Here is a 15441-nt window from a genome sequence, read left to right as displayed (position 1 = left end):
TCTTCCAGGTCTCCCACATGGGTGCAGGGGCCTAATCACTTGGGCCATCCTCCACTGCCTTCCCAGGCACATTAGCAGGGAGCTGGATCAGAAGTGGAGCAGGGGCCGGCACTGTGGCATAGCAGATTAAGCAACCACCTGCAGTGCCGGCATCCCATATAGGTGCTGGTTCGAGTCCTGGCTGCTCCACTTCCAATTCAGCTCTCTGCTGTGGCCTGGGAAAGCAGTAGAAGATGGCCCGAGTCCTGAGCCCCTGCACTCACGTGGGAGACCCAGAAGAAGCTCCTGGCTCCTGGCTTCGGATTGGCACAGCTCCAGCTATGGCAGCCAATTGGGGAGTGAGCCAGTGGATGGAAGACCTCTCTCTCTCTCTCTCTCTCTCTCTCTCTCTCTCTCTCTCTCTGCCTCGCCTTCTCTCTCTGTATAACTCTGACTTTCAAATAAATAAATAAATCTTTAAAACAAACAAATAAACAAAAAGAAGTGGAGCAGCCAGGACTCAAACCATCACCCATATGGGACGCTAGCATTGCAGGCAGCAGTTTTTACCTGCTATGCCTCAGCACCGGCCCCTGTTCTCCTTTATAAAGATTATTTTAGGTCCTTTGAATTTCTGTATGAATTCTAGAGTCAGCTTGTCAATTTCTACAGAGAAAACAGTTGAGGTTCTGCTAGGAGTTGTGATGATCCTATGGATGCCTTTGGGGATATTACCATCGGGGACTTTTCTCTGATTGTTTTCATCATCTTTAATTTCTTTTGACAATGTTTTCTAGTTTTTGGTACTGCTTTCTGTTTATTTTAAATTTTGATTTTATCTTCTCTTCCTCCTGTCCTTTTTTTGTTTGTTTACTTTGGGTTGATCTTGATGGTTTTTTTCTAGCTTTTTTTTTATTTTATTTTATTTTATTTTTGACAGGCAGAGTGGACAGTGAGAGAGAGAGACAGAGAGAAAGGTCTTCCTTTGCCGTTGGTTCACCCTCCAATGGCCACCGCGGCCGGCGCGCTGCGGCCGGTGCACCGCGCTGATCCGATGGCAGGAGCTAGGAGCCAGGTGCTTCTCCTGGTCTCCCATGGGGTGCAGGGCCCAAGCACCTGGGCCATCCTCCACTGCACTCCCTGGCCACAGCAGAGGGCTGGCCTGGAAGAGGAGCAACCGGGACAGAATCCGGCGCCCCGACCGGGACTAGAACCCGGTGTGCCGGCGCCGCAAGGCGGAGGATTAGCCTAGTGAGCCGCGGCGCCGGCTATCTAGCTTTTTTTAAAGATTTATTTATTTATTTGAAAATCAGAGTTGCACAGAGATAGGAGAGGCAGAGAGAGAGAGAGAGAGAGAGAGAGAGAGGTCTTCCATCCGCTGGTTCACTCCCCAGTTGGCTTCAACAGCCAGAGCTGTGCCAATCTGGAGTCAGGAGCCAGGAGCCTCCTCCGGGTCTCCCACGTGGGTGCAGGGGCCCAAGGACTTGGGCCACCTTCTACTGCTTTCCCAGGTCATAGCAGAGAGCTGGATGGGAAGTGGAGCAGCCAGGACTCGAACTGGCACCCATATGGGATGCCAGCACTGCAAGCCAGGGCATTAACCTGCTGTGCCACAGTGCCAGCCCCCTTTTTCTAGCTTCTAAAAATGCACACTTGGGGGCCAGCATTGCAGCACAGCCGGTTAAGCCAGTGCTTGCAGGGCCGGCATCCGGTGTTGGAGTGCCATTTTGAGTCTCGCTACTGTGCTTCCAATCCAACATCCTGCTAGTGCCCCCTGGGAAGGCAGCAGAAGACCCATGTACTTGGGTTCCTACCTCCTGTGTGGGAGAGCCGAATGTGGTTTTAGAATACCCCCATGTAACACCACCACTTTGGATTTGCTGGGTATGTGCTAGGCTGAGGGTACCTCCCTGGCCACCCTGGACCCAGAGTCCCCCGTGGGCCTCCCGGGACAGGTCCACGCGGATGGCACTACATTTTGGCGGCTGGCAGAAGAGTGTCCCTGGGGGATCCTTGATGGGAGAGCGAGAACAGGAGGAAGGCCGTGCATGGGCTCCTGCAGCTCCTGCCTAGAGTCTTGCTTAGGCTCCAGCCCCGCGTCCGGACCTCACCCACGCAGTCTACCTTAGCCGTGAATGCCGCCAGACGCCGAGTCCCCTGGGGCCTGCTGGTGACTCTCCAAACACAAGGGGAGACCTTGGGGGCCCCTACACAGCTCACCATCTGCATTTAAAGTAATATCTACTTGCTTGGGTTTCAGTTTCCCAGTTTATTTGTTCAGATTATTTTGGTTTTATTCCTCTGTTTCCTGTCTTGTTTTGGATTAAATGCTCCTCACTGGCTGTTTGGCATCATCTCTCTCTGTCATCTTGATAGTGCTTCCTGCCAGGAATCCCAGGTACACCATTCACTTTTCACGGCCCACTTGGACATCCTAAGGAGCCACCTGACGTGCAGCCCAGAACCCTAGCCACACACAGATCTCTTTCCTTCCTGTCTTCCTGTTATACTGTGTAATCTGTCGACATAAGTAATAAGGCTCATAGTGCAGTGCTTTTAGTTTTTTTTTATTTATTTTTTTTTTGACATGCAGAGTGGACAGTGAGAGAGAGAGACAGAGAGAAAGGTCTTCCTTTGCCGTTGGTTTACCCTCCAATGGCCACCGCGGCCGGTGCACCATGCTGATCCGATGGCAGGAGCCAGGTGCTTCTCCTGGTCTCCCATGGGGTGCAGGGCCCAAGCACTTGGGCCATCCTCCACTGCACTCCCTGGCCACAGCAGAGAGCTGGCCTGGAAGAGGGGCAACCAGAACAGAATCCGGCGCCCCGACCGGGACTAGAACCCGGTGTGCCGGCGCCACAGGTGGAGGATTAGCCTAGTGAGCCACGGCACCAGCCTGCTTTTAGTTTTTTAAGCACTTATTTGAAAGGCCGGGAAACAGAGAAAGAGAGAGATCGTCCATCTGCTGGTTCACTCCCCAGATAGCCACATTGACCAGGCTGGGCCAGGCCAAAGCCAGGAGCCAGGAGCTACTTCTGGGTCTCCCATGTGGGTGGCAGGGCTCGAGTATTTGGGCCATCTTCTTCTGCTTTCCCAGGGCAGATTAGCAAGGAGCTGGATCAGGAGAACAGTGAAACTTGCACTGGCACTCCTATATGGGATGCCAGGTGTTATAAGCAGTGGTTTAACCCACTGCTCCACAATGCCAGCCCCTAGCATTTTTATTTTTTTGCTTTAAACTGTTATATACACTTGGGGCTGGTGCTGTGGTGCAGTGGGTTAAAGCCCCAGCCTGCAGTGCTGGCATCCCATACGGGCACCAGTTTGAGTCCCGGCTGCTCCTCTTCCGATCCAGCTCTCTGCTATGGCCTGGGAAAGCAATAGAAGATGGCCTAAGTCCTTGGGCCCCTGCACCCATGTGGGAGACCTGGAAGAAGCTCCTGGCTTTGGATCAGCTCAGCTCCAGTTGTTGTGGCCAACTGGGGAGTAAACCAGCAGATGGAAGACCTCTCGCTCTATAACTCTTTCAAATAAATCAAAATAAATCTTAATAAAAAATAAACTATTACATACACTTTTAGCAAATTAAAAGATCTTACCCATTTACTCATATTTACCACTTATCATGCCTTCCATTCCTTCCTGGAGAGCTGAGTCTGTATCCTACCAAATAGCTCTCATCAGCCTGCAGATCTGACCGGAAGCTCCCACCTCACACCCACCAAGAGCAGAGTTCTTGGCAGGGCTCTGGGGCTGACACTCGGGGTGGGAATCACCACACCCATTCTACAGCTGGGAAAGTGGAGGCCCAGGGGGAGTTCATGACCTGTCTCTAAGATACTCAGATCCACTCACGTACTAAGGATGGCTCCTCTCGGGGGCGGTGTCAACCAGGAGAGCATTCCCGATGGGGACCCATTCCTTAGGGTCACCGTGCATGGTGGCAGAAGCCAGGGAGGGCGACCAGGGCACTTCTCAGGGAGGCGCTGAGGGCAGAGGGTTCGCGGGTGCCACTGTCGGCCCTGGTCTCCCGCCATCTGCTGGAGCCGCCTTAGCACTCGACTGCCCCCCGGGCTCCCAGACTCCCGGGCTGAGTGACATCCAGCTCACCCGCCACTGGCCCAAGGCCTGAGCTGCTGAGTTAGCGTGGTGCTAGCCTCAGCACCAGCTCCAGCCAGCTCTGCACGCTCGGGGCCCTGGAAGCTTGAGATTCCCAGTACCTCCAGCCAGCCCCGTGACTCTGGGGGTAAGCGAAGGGCAGAGCGTCCCCTTGGGCAGCCTCGGGGTCTGGGTTCCTAGGAAGCGAGCCCAGCTGTGCGGTGCTTCAGGAAGAAAAGCTTCTCACTTCTGCTTTCGGGGGAGGCCCTTGGCCACCAGATTCGGTGGCTCAGCAGAGTTCGGTCCTTCCTCCAAGCAGGCGCTCTTTCTACAAAGAGACCTAGACTTGGGGCGAGACAGCAACACTGGGTGGTGGTGGCCTGCTGTCCCCTTGTGTCCTGGAACATTCCATGGCTGTGGGCTGTCCGAGAGACCCTGTGCCCCTACCTGTGGGCAGTGAGCCTCAGGCTAGTGGGTGCCATTCCCCCCTCCCTGTCACCCCTCCCCCGGGCCTCATTCTTTGGCCGTCCTGGGCGTCCCTTGGTTTGTAGGTGCAGTGCTGATCTCGGTCTGTGTTGTCACATGGCCATTCCCTCCTGTGTGTCTCACTTCTGTGTGTCTCCTCTCCTTCTCCTAAGTCCCCCACCACAGCGGATGAAGGGCCCACCCTGCTCCCGTCTGACCTCATCTTTTAAAAAAAAATTTAACTATTTGAAAGGGAGAGAGAGAAAGAGATGGAGAGAGAGAAAGAGAGGGAGGAAGGGAGGGAGGGAGAGAGAGAGAGGGAGAGAGAGAGAATCTTCAGAATCTTCCAACCACAGGTTTGCTCCTTAAATGGCCACAACAGCTAGGTCTAGGCCAAGCAGAGGCCAGGAGCCTGGAACTCCATCCGGGTCTCCCACGTGGGTGCAGGGGCCAAGCACTTGACCCATCTTCTACTGCTTTCCCAGACGCATCAGCAGGGAGCTGGATTGGAAGTGGAGCAGCCGGTCCCTATATGGGTTGCCAGCACTGCAGGCCGTGGCTTAACCTGTTGTGCCCGAACACTGACCCTGACCTCATCTTAGCTAATGGCCTTGGCAATGGCCCTGTCTCCAAATAAGGTCATGGTGTGAGGTTCTGGGGATTAGGGCTTAAATGTGTCTTGGGGAACAAATAGATTCCATAACCATCATTTCCTGGTGATCTTAAAGAACCAGTTCATTCTGGGGAAAAAAAAAAAAAAAAAGAATAAAAGGAAAGAAGCCGGTCATGAACCTGTCTCTCCTGTGCAGAATACAGCTTGAGGAGCCCCGTAGTTGGGGAAGGAGTTTCCTTCTATGAATTCCAGCTAGGCGCAGCAGGGGGAGGCCTGGCTGTCTATGCCACAGCACTGCCCCCCTCTGCCTCTTGTTTAAAAAAAGGGGGGGGGGGAGGCAGTGCACTGGGGCCAGCAGTAAGATGCCATTTGGTATAACTGCATCCCAGATTGGGGTACCTCGGTTGGAGTCCCAGCTCCACTCTTGACTCCAGCTCCCTGCTAACGCACACCCTGGAAGGCAGCAGGTGATGGCTCAAGTACTTGGGTCTCTGCCACCCATGTGAGACCTGGATTGAGTTCTGGGCTCCTGACTTCAGGCAGTCCCAGTCCTGGCTGTTGTGGGCATTTGGGGAGTGAATCAACTGCTAGGGGATCCTCTCTCTTCCTTTCAAATGAATAAAGATTAAAATCCATTTGAAAATAAAGTATTATATAGCCGGCGCCGTGGCTCAATAGGCTAATCCTCCACCTTGCGGCGCCGGCACACCGGGTTCGAGTCCCGGTTGGGGCGCCGGATTCTGTCCCGGTTGCCCCTCTTCCAGGCCAGCTCTCTGCTATGGCCAGGGAGTGCAGTGGAGGATGGCCCAGGTGCTTGGGCCCTGCACCCCATGGGAGACCAGGAAAAGCACCTGGCTCCTGGCTCCTGCCAGGATCAGCGCGGTGCGCCGGCTGCAGCGGCGGCCATTGGAGGGTGAACCAACGGCAAAAAGGAAGACCTTTCTCTCTCTGTCTCTCTCTCTCACTGTCCACTCTGCCTGTCAAAAAAAAAAAAAAAAAAAAGAAAAGAAAATAAAGTATTATGAGAAAGGAGAAAAAGAAATAAAGTATAAAATCTTAGATGGATCTTAGGCTAATAGTAATTTTGAGACTTTGGGGTTTTGTTGCCTGCAGACTTGGTAGAACATTCTCTTCTGCTTAGAAAGCTGGCTTCTGGGGGCCAGTGCTGTGGCAGAGCAGGTTAATGCCCTGGCCTGAAGCGCCAGCATCCCATATGGGCACTGGTTCTAGTCCCGGCTGCTCCTCTTCTGATACAGATCTCTGCAATGGCCTGGGACAGCAGTAGAAGATGGCCCAAGTCCTTGGGCCCCTGCACCCACGTGTGAGACCTGGAAGAAGCTCCTGGCTCCTGGCTTTGGATTGGCCCAGCTCCAGCCATTGCAGCCAACTGGGGAGTGAACCAGCGGATGGAAGACTTCTCTCTCTCTCTCTCTCTCTCTCTCTCTCTCTGTGTAACTCTGCCTTTCAAATAAATAAATATTTTAAAAAAAACATAATAGATTTAGGGAGTGGATGTTTGGTACGGTGATTAAGACTCCACAAGGAACGCCTGTGTTCTACCTGGGAGTCAAGTCCCAACTCCGCTTCCTGTTCCAGCTTCCTGCTAATGTACACCTTGACAGGTCGCAGGTGGTAGTAACAAGGATTTCAGTCCTTGCCACCCTCATGGGAGATCTGGATTGAGTCCGGGCTCCTGGCTTTGGCCTGATCTCACCCTGGCTGTGGCAGGCATTTGGGCATCTTTCAAATAAACAGAAATTGAAAAACACATAAATTTTGGGGGCCAGCACTGTGGCATGGTGGGTGAGGCTGCTGCCTGTGGTGCCAGCATCCCATATGGGCACCAGTTCGAGTCCCGGCTGCTCTACTTCCAATCTGGCTCTCTGCCTTGGCCTGGGAAAGCAGTAGAAGATGGCTCAAGTCTTGGGCCCCTGCACCCATGTGGGAGACCCAGAAGAAGCTCCTGGCTTTGGATCAGCTCAGCTCCAGTTGTTGTGGCCAATTGGGGAGTAAACCAGCAGATGGAAGACCTCTCTCTCTCTCTCTCTCTCTGCCTCTCCTCTCTCTGTGTAACTCTGACTTTTGAATAAATAAATAAATCTTAAAAAAAAAAAAACCTGCTCTGAAAAGAAATGAGCCCTGGGAGGCTCTGTAGTGTGAACGCGCTTTCCAGTATTGCTGATGGCTTCACAGCACCCTGTGTGTTCCTAGGAAATCTGGAAATCTGGGGCCAGTGTTGTGGTGTGGTGGGTTAAGTCTCCACTTGCGATGCCGGCATCCCATATGGCCACCAGTTCTAGTCCCAGCTGCTCCACTTCCCATCCAGCTCTCTGCTGTGGCCTGGGAAAGCAGTAGAAGGTAGCCCAAGTGCTTGGGTCCCTGCACCCATGTGGGAGACCCAGAAGAAGCTCCTGGCTCCTGGCTTTAGCTTGACCCAGCCCTGGCCCTTGCAGTCATTTGGGAAGTGAACCAGTAGATGAAAGACCTCTCTCTCTCTCTCTCTCTCTCTCTCTCCCTTTCAAGAAAAATCTGGAAATTTTCCTCTGGATACAACAGTGTCTGGCCCATGGCCAGCACTCTGTGCTCAAGTTATTTTCTTTTACTGTTTATGTTGTCATTCCACGTATTCCTCTGCTTAACTTTACTTATTCTGCTTTTTTAAAAAAATAAAGATTTTATTTATTTATTTGAGAGACAGAGTTACTGACAGAGAGAAAGGTCTTCCATCCACTACTTTACTCCCCAAATGGCTACAGTGACTGGAGCTGGGCCGATCCGAAGCCAGGAGCCAGGAGCTTCTTCTGGGTCTCCCACGTGGGTGCAGGCGTCCAAGGACTTGGGCCATCTTCTACTGCTTTCCCAGGCCATAGCAGAGAGCTGGATCGGAAGTGGAGCAGCCAGGACTAGAACAAGCGCCCATATGGGATGCCGGCACTGCAGGTAGAGGCTTAGCCCACTACCCCACAGCTCCAGCCCTTTATTCTCCTTTTTTGAAAAGATATATTTTATTTATTTGAAAGGAAGAGTTACAGAGAGAGAGGGAGCAATTGTCTATCCACTGGTTCACTCCCCAAATGGCCACAAGGGCAGGGTCTGGGCCAGGCAGAAGCCAGGAGCCAGGAGCCAGGAGTTTCTTCCAGGTCTCTCATGTGGGTGCAGGGGACCAAGGACTTGGGCCATCTTCTACTGCTTTCCCAGGCCATAGCAGAGAGCTAGATCAGAAGTGGAACAGCCGGGACTTGAACCGGTGCTCATGTGGGATGCCGGTGCTGCAGCAGCAGCTTAACCTGCTATACCACAGTGCCAGCCCCCTCATTCTGCTTGTGTAATCCATCGATTCACTCAGGAACTATCTGCCTCACTGGCTTGTCGTTCCATTAAAGGATACAAGTTCCATCCTTCTCAGCAGAATTACAATCCTTAAGATTGAATCGTCACCAGGTATCAGGGGAATCCGGCCACCTTGGCTGGCCCACTGTGACGTGAGGCCATAGCCAACATTTTTGGCACACTTTGGTGCAATACTTTCTTGTTCTCTCACAAACATACATGGAAAAATGGGGACATTTCCCCAAAAGAGAAGACGTCAGGGGAATGACAAGTGCCATTTGCCAGTTCCTAGAAGGCCACCCGTGCAAGTGGGGAGAGTGATTTCATGTGGTTCCTAAGGACAGGCCCTGCGCAGGCTGGCCACGGCCGAGGGGCTCGGAAGGCCTCTCCCAGCCGCCTCTTGCTGGGGCAGTCTCCACTCAGCTGGATCCTTCTGCCATGATGCAAACTGGGGCTCTGAGATTTCCTGTGAGATCAGATGGGTTCTGTCTAGGAAAAGGAAGCCTCAACTCTTTAGCAAGAAAGAAATCGGAAATCAGGGTGTCAGCAGGGCTGAGGTTTGCCGGAGAGCTGACCATGGCTCTAGCTGGCAGACAGGAATATTGGAGATAGTGTGTGTGTGTGTGTGTGGGCACAGAAATGCAGCTGCAGCTGGGACGAGGCAGGGGAAGTTGAGTTCAAGATGCTTAGAAGAAGTTGTGGTCGAGGCTGGTGCTGTGGCACAGCGGGTAGAGCCGCCGCCTACAATCCCACATGGGCACCAGTTCAAGTCCTGGTTGCTCCTCTTCCGATATAGCTCCCTGTTGATGGCCTGGGAAAAGCAGCGGCAGATGATCCAAGTGCTTGGGCTCCTGCCACCCATGTGGGAGACCTGGAAGAAGCTGCTGGCTCCTGGCTTCAGCCTGGCCCAGCCTTGGCTGTTGCTGCCATCTGGGGAGTGAACCAGTGAATGGACAATCTCTCTCTCTCTCTCCCTCTCTCCCTCTCTCCCTCTCTCCCTCTCTCCCTCTCCCTCTCTCTATAACTCTGCCTTCAAATAAATAAATGTTAAAAATTAAAATTAAAACAGAAATCTTAAAAAAAAAAAAAAAAAAGAAGCTGTAGTCGGAAGACTGTCCGGCTGAGAGCTGATTTCTCTGGGAGGCAGGGAGAGCAGTGCATGACCTCAGCTGGCCCTGGACAACATCTCGGAACGGGACGCTCCCAGTCCAGGGCTACTTAGGGTTAACTGAAGCCTTGCCATTCACTAAGACAGAGCAACCTCTTGTCAGCGTTGGCCACGGGAACGGAAGAATTTGTCCAGAAGTTGCCAGTGTGTGCCTGATGAAGATGATTGTTAATGCAATGCTCGTGGTTTGGAACAAGCATACTTCTGCTAAGCACAGGCAGTGACCCTAAACAGGTGCTTCCCGCTTAGGGTATGCACTCAAAAAACTTGAACTTTCTACACCTGCTCTTTCCACGTGAAGGGGTGTGGCAAGGGGCAGGGCTGATGGTCCTCTGAGAGGGGAGAGCAGCGAATACTTGGAAGGATGCTAGAGCTAACCACGGTCCATAGTCTCCACCAGCCCTCTGCTTCCCTCCCTTCATGCCAAAATACAGTCACTCTCCCCAGCTCCGGAAAAATACCCCACGTCCCATCCAGGAATAGCATCAGAATCAGAGTCTAGGGTCTTGTGATAGTCTCCATTTCAGATCAGTGTGGTGCCTCTTTTTTTTTTAAGATTTTATTTTATTTTTAAGATTTATCTGTTTTACCTGAGTTACACAGAGAGAGACGAGAGGCAGAGAGATCCTCCATCTGCTGGTTCACTTCCCAACTGGCTGCAAAGGCCAGAGCTGCACTGATCCGAAACTAGGAGCCAGGAGCTTCCTCCGGGTCTCCCACATGGGTACAGGGGCCCGAGCACCTGGGCCATCCTCCATCACCCTCCCAGGCCACAGCTGGGACCAGAACAGGTGCCCACATGGGATGTTGGCACTGCAGGCAGCGGCTTCACCCGCTACGCCACAGCACCAGCCCCAAGATTTTATTTACTTGAGAGGCAGAGTTACAGACAGAGAGAGGGAGAGATAGAAAGTTCTTCCTGGCTGGCGCCGCGGCTCACTAGGCTAATCCTCCGCCTGTGGCGCCGGCACACCAGGTTCTAGTCCCGGTCGGGGCGCTGGATTCTGTCCCGCTTGCCCCTCTTCCAGGCCAGCTCTCTGCTGTGGCCTGGGAGTGCAGTGGAGGATGGCCCAGGTGCTTGGGCCCTGCACCCCATGGGAGACCAGGATAAGTACCTGGCTCCTGCCTTCGGATCAGTGCGGTGCGCCAGCCACGGCGCGCCGGCTGCGGCAGCCATTGGAGGGTGAACCAACGGCAAAGGAAGACCTTTCTCTCTGTCTCTCTCTCACTGTCCACTCTGCCTGTCAAAAAATAAATAAATAAATAAATAAATAAATAAATAAATGAAAGTTCTTCCATCTGCTGGTTCACTTCCAAAATGGCCACAATGGCCGGAGCTGGGCCAGTCCAAAGCCAGGAGCCAGGAGCTTCTTCCAGATCTCTCACATGGGTGCAGGGGCCAAAGTTCTTGGGCCATCTTCTACTGCTTTCCCAGGCTATAAGCAGGGAGCTGGATCAGAAGAGGAGCAGCTGGGACATGAACCGGCGCCGTATGTATGGGATGCTGGTGCTGCAGGCAGTGTTTAGCCTACTATGCCACAGTGCCAGCCCCCATGGGTGTGGTGGCTCTTGATCCACTGACCAGTGAAGGAAACAGACAAGTCATCTGCCCCACCCTAGGAGGCCCCAACATCCATGATCACACCGTGAATAAGGGAGGACTGCCATACAGTAGTGGAACAGGAAAGGTCAGCCCTAGTGACCATTCCCGCTCAGGGGACGGACAGGGGCCTCAGACACAAGGGGCCATAGCTCTAAAGTTACCTGCCCCGGGCGTGCCTTGCAGGAACTCCCTCCCTAGGACCAGAGAAGATTCCTTGGCAGGGTCTTGGTTCTGTGCCTGGAAGTAGCTGCCTGGTCCACTGTTCCCTTGGCTCTTGAGTCCACCCCCCCCACCCCCCACCCTGGAAGACTCAGGAAACCCAATGACTTCAGTGAGTGGCACAGTGGTTAAGCTGCCTCTTGGGACACCCACATCCCATTCTGTGTGTCTGGTTCGAGTCCCAGCTCTGCTCCCACTCCAACCTCCTGCTACTGTGCACTTTGAAGGACAGCAGACACGTTGAGGGCTTGGGTCCCTGTCACCCATGGGGGAGACTTGGGCTGAATTCTTGGCTCCTGGCTTCAGCCTGTCCCAGTCCTGGCTATTTTGGCTATTTGGAGAGTGGAGTAGTGGGTAAAAGATCTCTCTCTCTCTCTCTCTCTCTCTCTCCTCCCCCACTCATGGCTCTGCCTTTCCAAAAAACAAAGCTTTTGTTTTTTGTTTTTTAGATTTATTTATTTATTTGAAAAGTAGAGTTACAGAGAGGCAGAGAGAGAGAGAGAGAGAAGGAGAGGCAGAGAGAGAGGTCTTCCACCCACTGGTTCACTCCCCAACTGGCCACAATGGCCAGAGCTGTGCCAATCCGAAGCCAGGAGCCAGGAGCTTCTTCCAGGTCTCCCACGTGGGTGCAGGGGCTCAAGGACTTGGGCCATCCTCCACTGCTTTCCCAGGCCATAGCAGAGAGCTGGATCAGAAGTGAAGCATCCAGGACTTGAACTGGTGCCCATAGGGGATTCCAACATTGCAGGTGGTAGGTTTACCCACTACGCCACAGCACCAGCCCCAATTTTTTTAGGATTTACTTATTTATTTATTTGAAAGGCAGAGTTACAGAGAGAGAGATACAGAGAGATCTTCCATCTGCTGGTGCACTCCCTTAATGGCCTATTTGACCAGGGCTGGGCCAGGCTAAAGTCAGGAGCCAGGAACCCCATCCAGGTCTCTCACATGGGTGGCAGGAGCCCAAGGACTTGGGCCATCTTCTGCTGCTTTCCCAGGCACATCAGCAGGAAGCTGGATGGGAAGTGGAGCAGCCAGGACTTGAACCGTCACCCATATGAGATTCCAGCAATGCAGGCATCGCCTTAGCCTGCTGTGCCATAGCGCCGGACCCCAGAAGTTCATCTTATGATGATACCGCAGTTTCTCTATCCGTCGACCAGCTGATAGACATTGGGTGGCTTCCACTTGCTGGCTATCGTGAACAAAGTCACAACAGACACTTGTGTAAAAGACTTTGTTGGGACACCTCTTTTTTTTTTTTTTTTTTTTTTTGACAGGCAGAGTTAGGCAGTGAGAGAGAGACAGAGAGAAAGGTCTTCCTCCCATTGGTTCACCCCTCAAATGGCTGCTACGGCCAGTGCACTGCGCTGGTCCGAAGGCAGGAGCCAGGTGCCTCTCCTGGTCTCCCATGCGAGTGCAGGGCCCAAGCACTTCCACTGCCCTCCCGGTCCACAGCAGAGAGCTGGACTGGAAGAGGAGCAACCGGGACAGAATCCAGCGCCCCAACCAGGACTAGAACCCGGTGTGCCGGCGCTGCAGGCAGAGGATTAGCCTAGTGACACCTGGACACCTGCCTGGACACCTCTTTTTAGCCTGTGTTGTGAATGGTGATTCCGTGGACAGCTCTTAGAGGACGGACACCGTTTTGTACCGAGGACCCCCCTCCATGGCCAGCAGCGTCTGGAAGCTCCATAAGCTCCGCCCTCCCACCGACACTTCCTCCGCGGCCATCCTGATGGTTCCCATTCGCTTTTCCCTGGTGACTCACGATGTTTCCCACTGGGTGTCCATTCTACGCGTGTCTCGGTCAGTTGTCTGTCTTTGGAGAAATGGCCATTCCAATCCCTCGCCCACTTTTTTAGTGGGTTATCTTTGTAGTTTAGAGTTACACAAGCTCTTTCTGTGTTCTGGGTACTATGCTCCTAATAAGTCGTATATACTTGTTTCTCCCTTGCTGCGTGTTGCCTGTCCACACTTGGGGAGTATGCTAGGACACAGAGGATCTCTTCGTTATCATGAAGTCCAGCTGCTCCAGTTTTTCTCCAGTTGCCTGGTCTAGGCACTAAGAAGCTGTCGTCTAATCAGAGGTCATGAAGGTTTACTCCAAGATCTGCTTCTATGAGTTCATTGTGTTAGCGTTTACAGTTAGGTCTTTCATCCGTTTAGAATTAATTTTGTGTGTGATGAGAGCTGGGATTCAACTTCATTCCTTTTTTTTTTTTTTTTTTTTTTTTTTTTTTGACAGGCAGAGTTAGACAGTGAGAGAGAGAGAGAGAGGTCTTCCTTCTGTTGGTTCACACCCCAAATGGCCGCTACGGCCAGCGTTCTGCGCCGATCAGAAGCCAGGAGCCAGGTGCTTCTCCTGGTCTCCCATGGGGTGCAGGGCCCAGTGACTTGGTGCCATCAGCAGGGAGCCCGCTGGGAAGCAGAGCAGCCGGCGTCACAGGGCGACCCCAGCTGTGGGTCTCGCAGCTCCAGGTCTGACCCCTGTAAGCCTCATACTGTTCTCGGAATGGCAGCCACGGGCCCCAGCCGCCCTGCTGGACTCCCACCCACCTCCTCTCCCGAGCCCCCTGCAGCCACGTCTTGGGGAGACGCAGGCATAGTGGTAGAATCCGAGGTGCCCACCGTACAGAGAGGCCTCCTCCCTCCGCCAGGGGGCAGTGCGGAGCGGCTGAGACCATGGCCAGAGTGCCTAGCCCTTGACCCCTCCCCTTAGGGTCTCCGTTAGACCAACCAGGAGCTTTGCTATCCCTGGGGAGGCTGAGGGGAGGCTGAGCCCGCCCCATCCCCTGCTGGAGGGCCAGAGCATGGTGATGGTGGTGGTGGTGGTGGCCGTGGTCATCAGGGCCAAGGCCCCTGCACCCACGTGGGAGGCCTAGATGGAGCTCCAGGCTCCTGGCTTTGGCCTGGTCTGGTCCCCACTGTTGTGACTATTTGGGGAGTGAACCTTGACTGGCCCTGGGTTATTCCGTTTCTTCACACCTCGCTCCATATGGCGTACAAGCACAGGAAGGGATGAAAATTTGAACCAGTCATGATAAATATTTATTTTGATATATCAGCATTTTAAAAAAAAGTTATACTGAGGTTTAATTTATAGCAACAAACTCTATGTATACAGTTTATGTGTGTGTGTGTGTGTGTTTAGGGGTTAGTGTTTGGGGCAGTAGTAGAGCAAGAAAGAGAGAGGGAGAGAGAAAGAGAGAGAGAGATCAATGATTCACTCCCCAAATGCCCACAACACCTGGGGCTGGGCCAGGCTGAAGCCAGGAACCAGGAACTCCATCCAGGGCTCCCACGTGTGTAGCAGGGACCCAAGCACTTGGGGCCACCTTCCACTGTTTTCCCAGGCGCACTAGCAGGGAGCTGGATCAGAAGTGGAGCAGCCAGGCCTTGGTGGCTGCTTAAACTGCCGCAGCACAACACCAGCCCCACGTGCATGTGGCTATTTTAAAACATACATCTACTTTTTTTTATTTGTTTTTATTTATTTGAAAGAGAGAGAGAGACAGAAAGATCTCCTATCTGCTGGTTCACTCTCCACATGCCAACAACAGCCAGGGATGAGCCAGGCCTGAGCTGGGGCCAGAAACTCAGTCCCCATCTCCCATGTGGGTGGCAGGGACCCGGCTACTTGAGCCATCGCCTGCTGCCTCCCGGGGTGTGCATTTGCAGGGAGTAGGGTCAGGACTCAAACCTAGGCCCCCGATATGGGGGGGCGGGGCAGGCGTCCCAAGTCTTAACTCCTCCCCCAAAAAGCACCAATCCCTAAACAAACACATCCCGTATAGCAACACATCTCCAGTAGATGTCCGCAAACTCAGGGTTCCCAAGCACAACACTGGGCCTGTGCCCGTTCATTAAAGCAATCATCCTCATCACCATCACCATCACCAGGAAAAAGCCAGGACTCCGCGGGCTGGGGGCTCAGGGTGTCAGAGCGACTCTTACAACCAGAAG

This window comes from Oryctolagus cuniculus, chromosome 19 (genome assembly GCF_964237555.1).
Source record: "Oryctolagus cuniculus chromosome 19, mOryCun1.1, whole genome shotgun sequence".
Taxonomy (NCBI): Eukaryota; Metazoa; Chordata; class Mammalia; order Lagomorpha; family Leporidae; genus Oryctolagus; species Oryctolagus cuniculus.
This window is presented reverse-complemented; position numbering follows the sequence as displayed.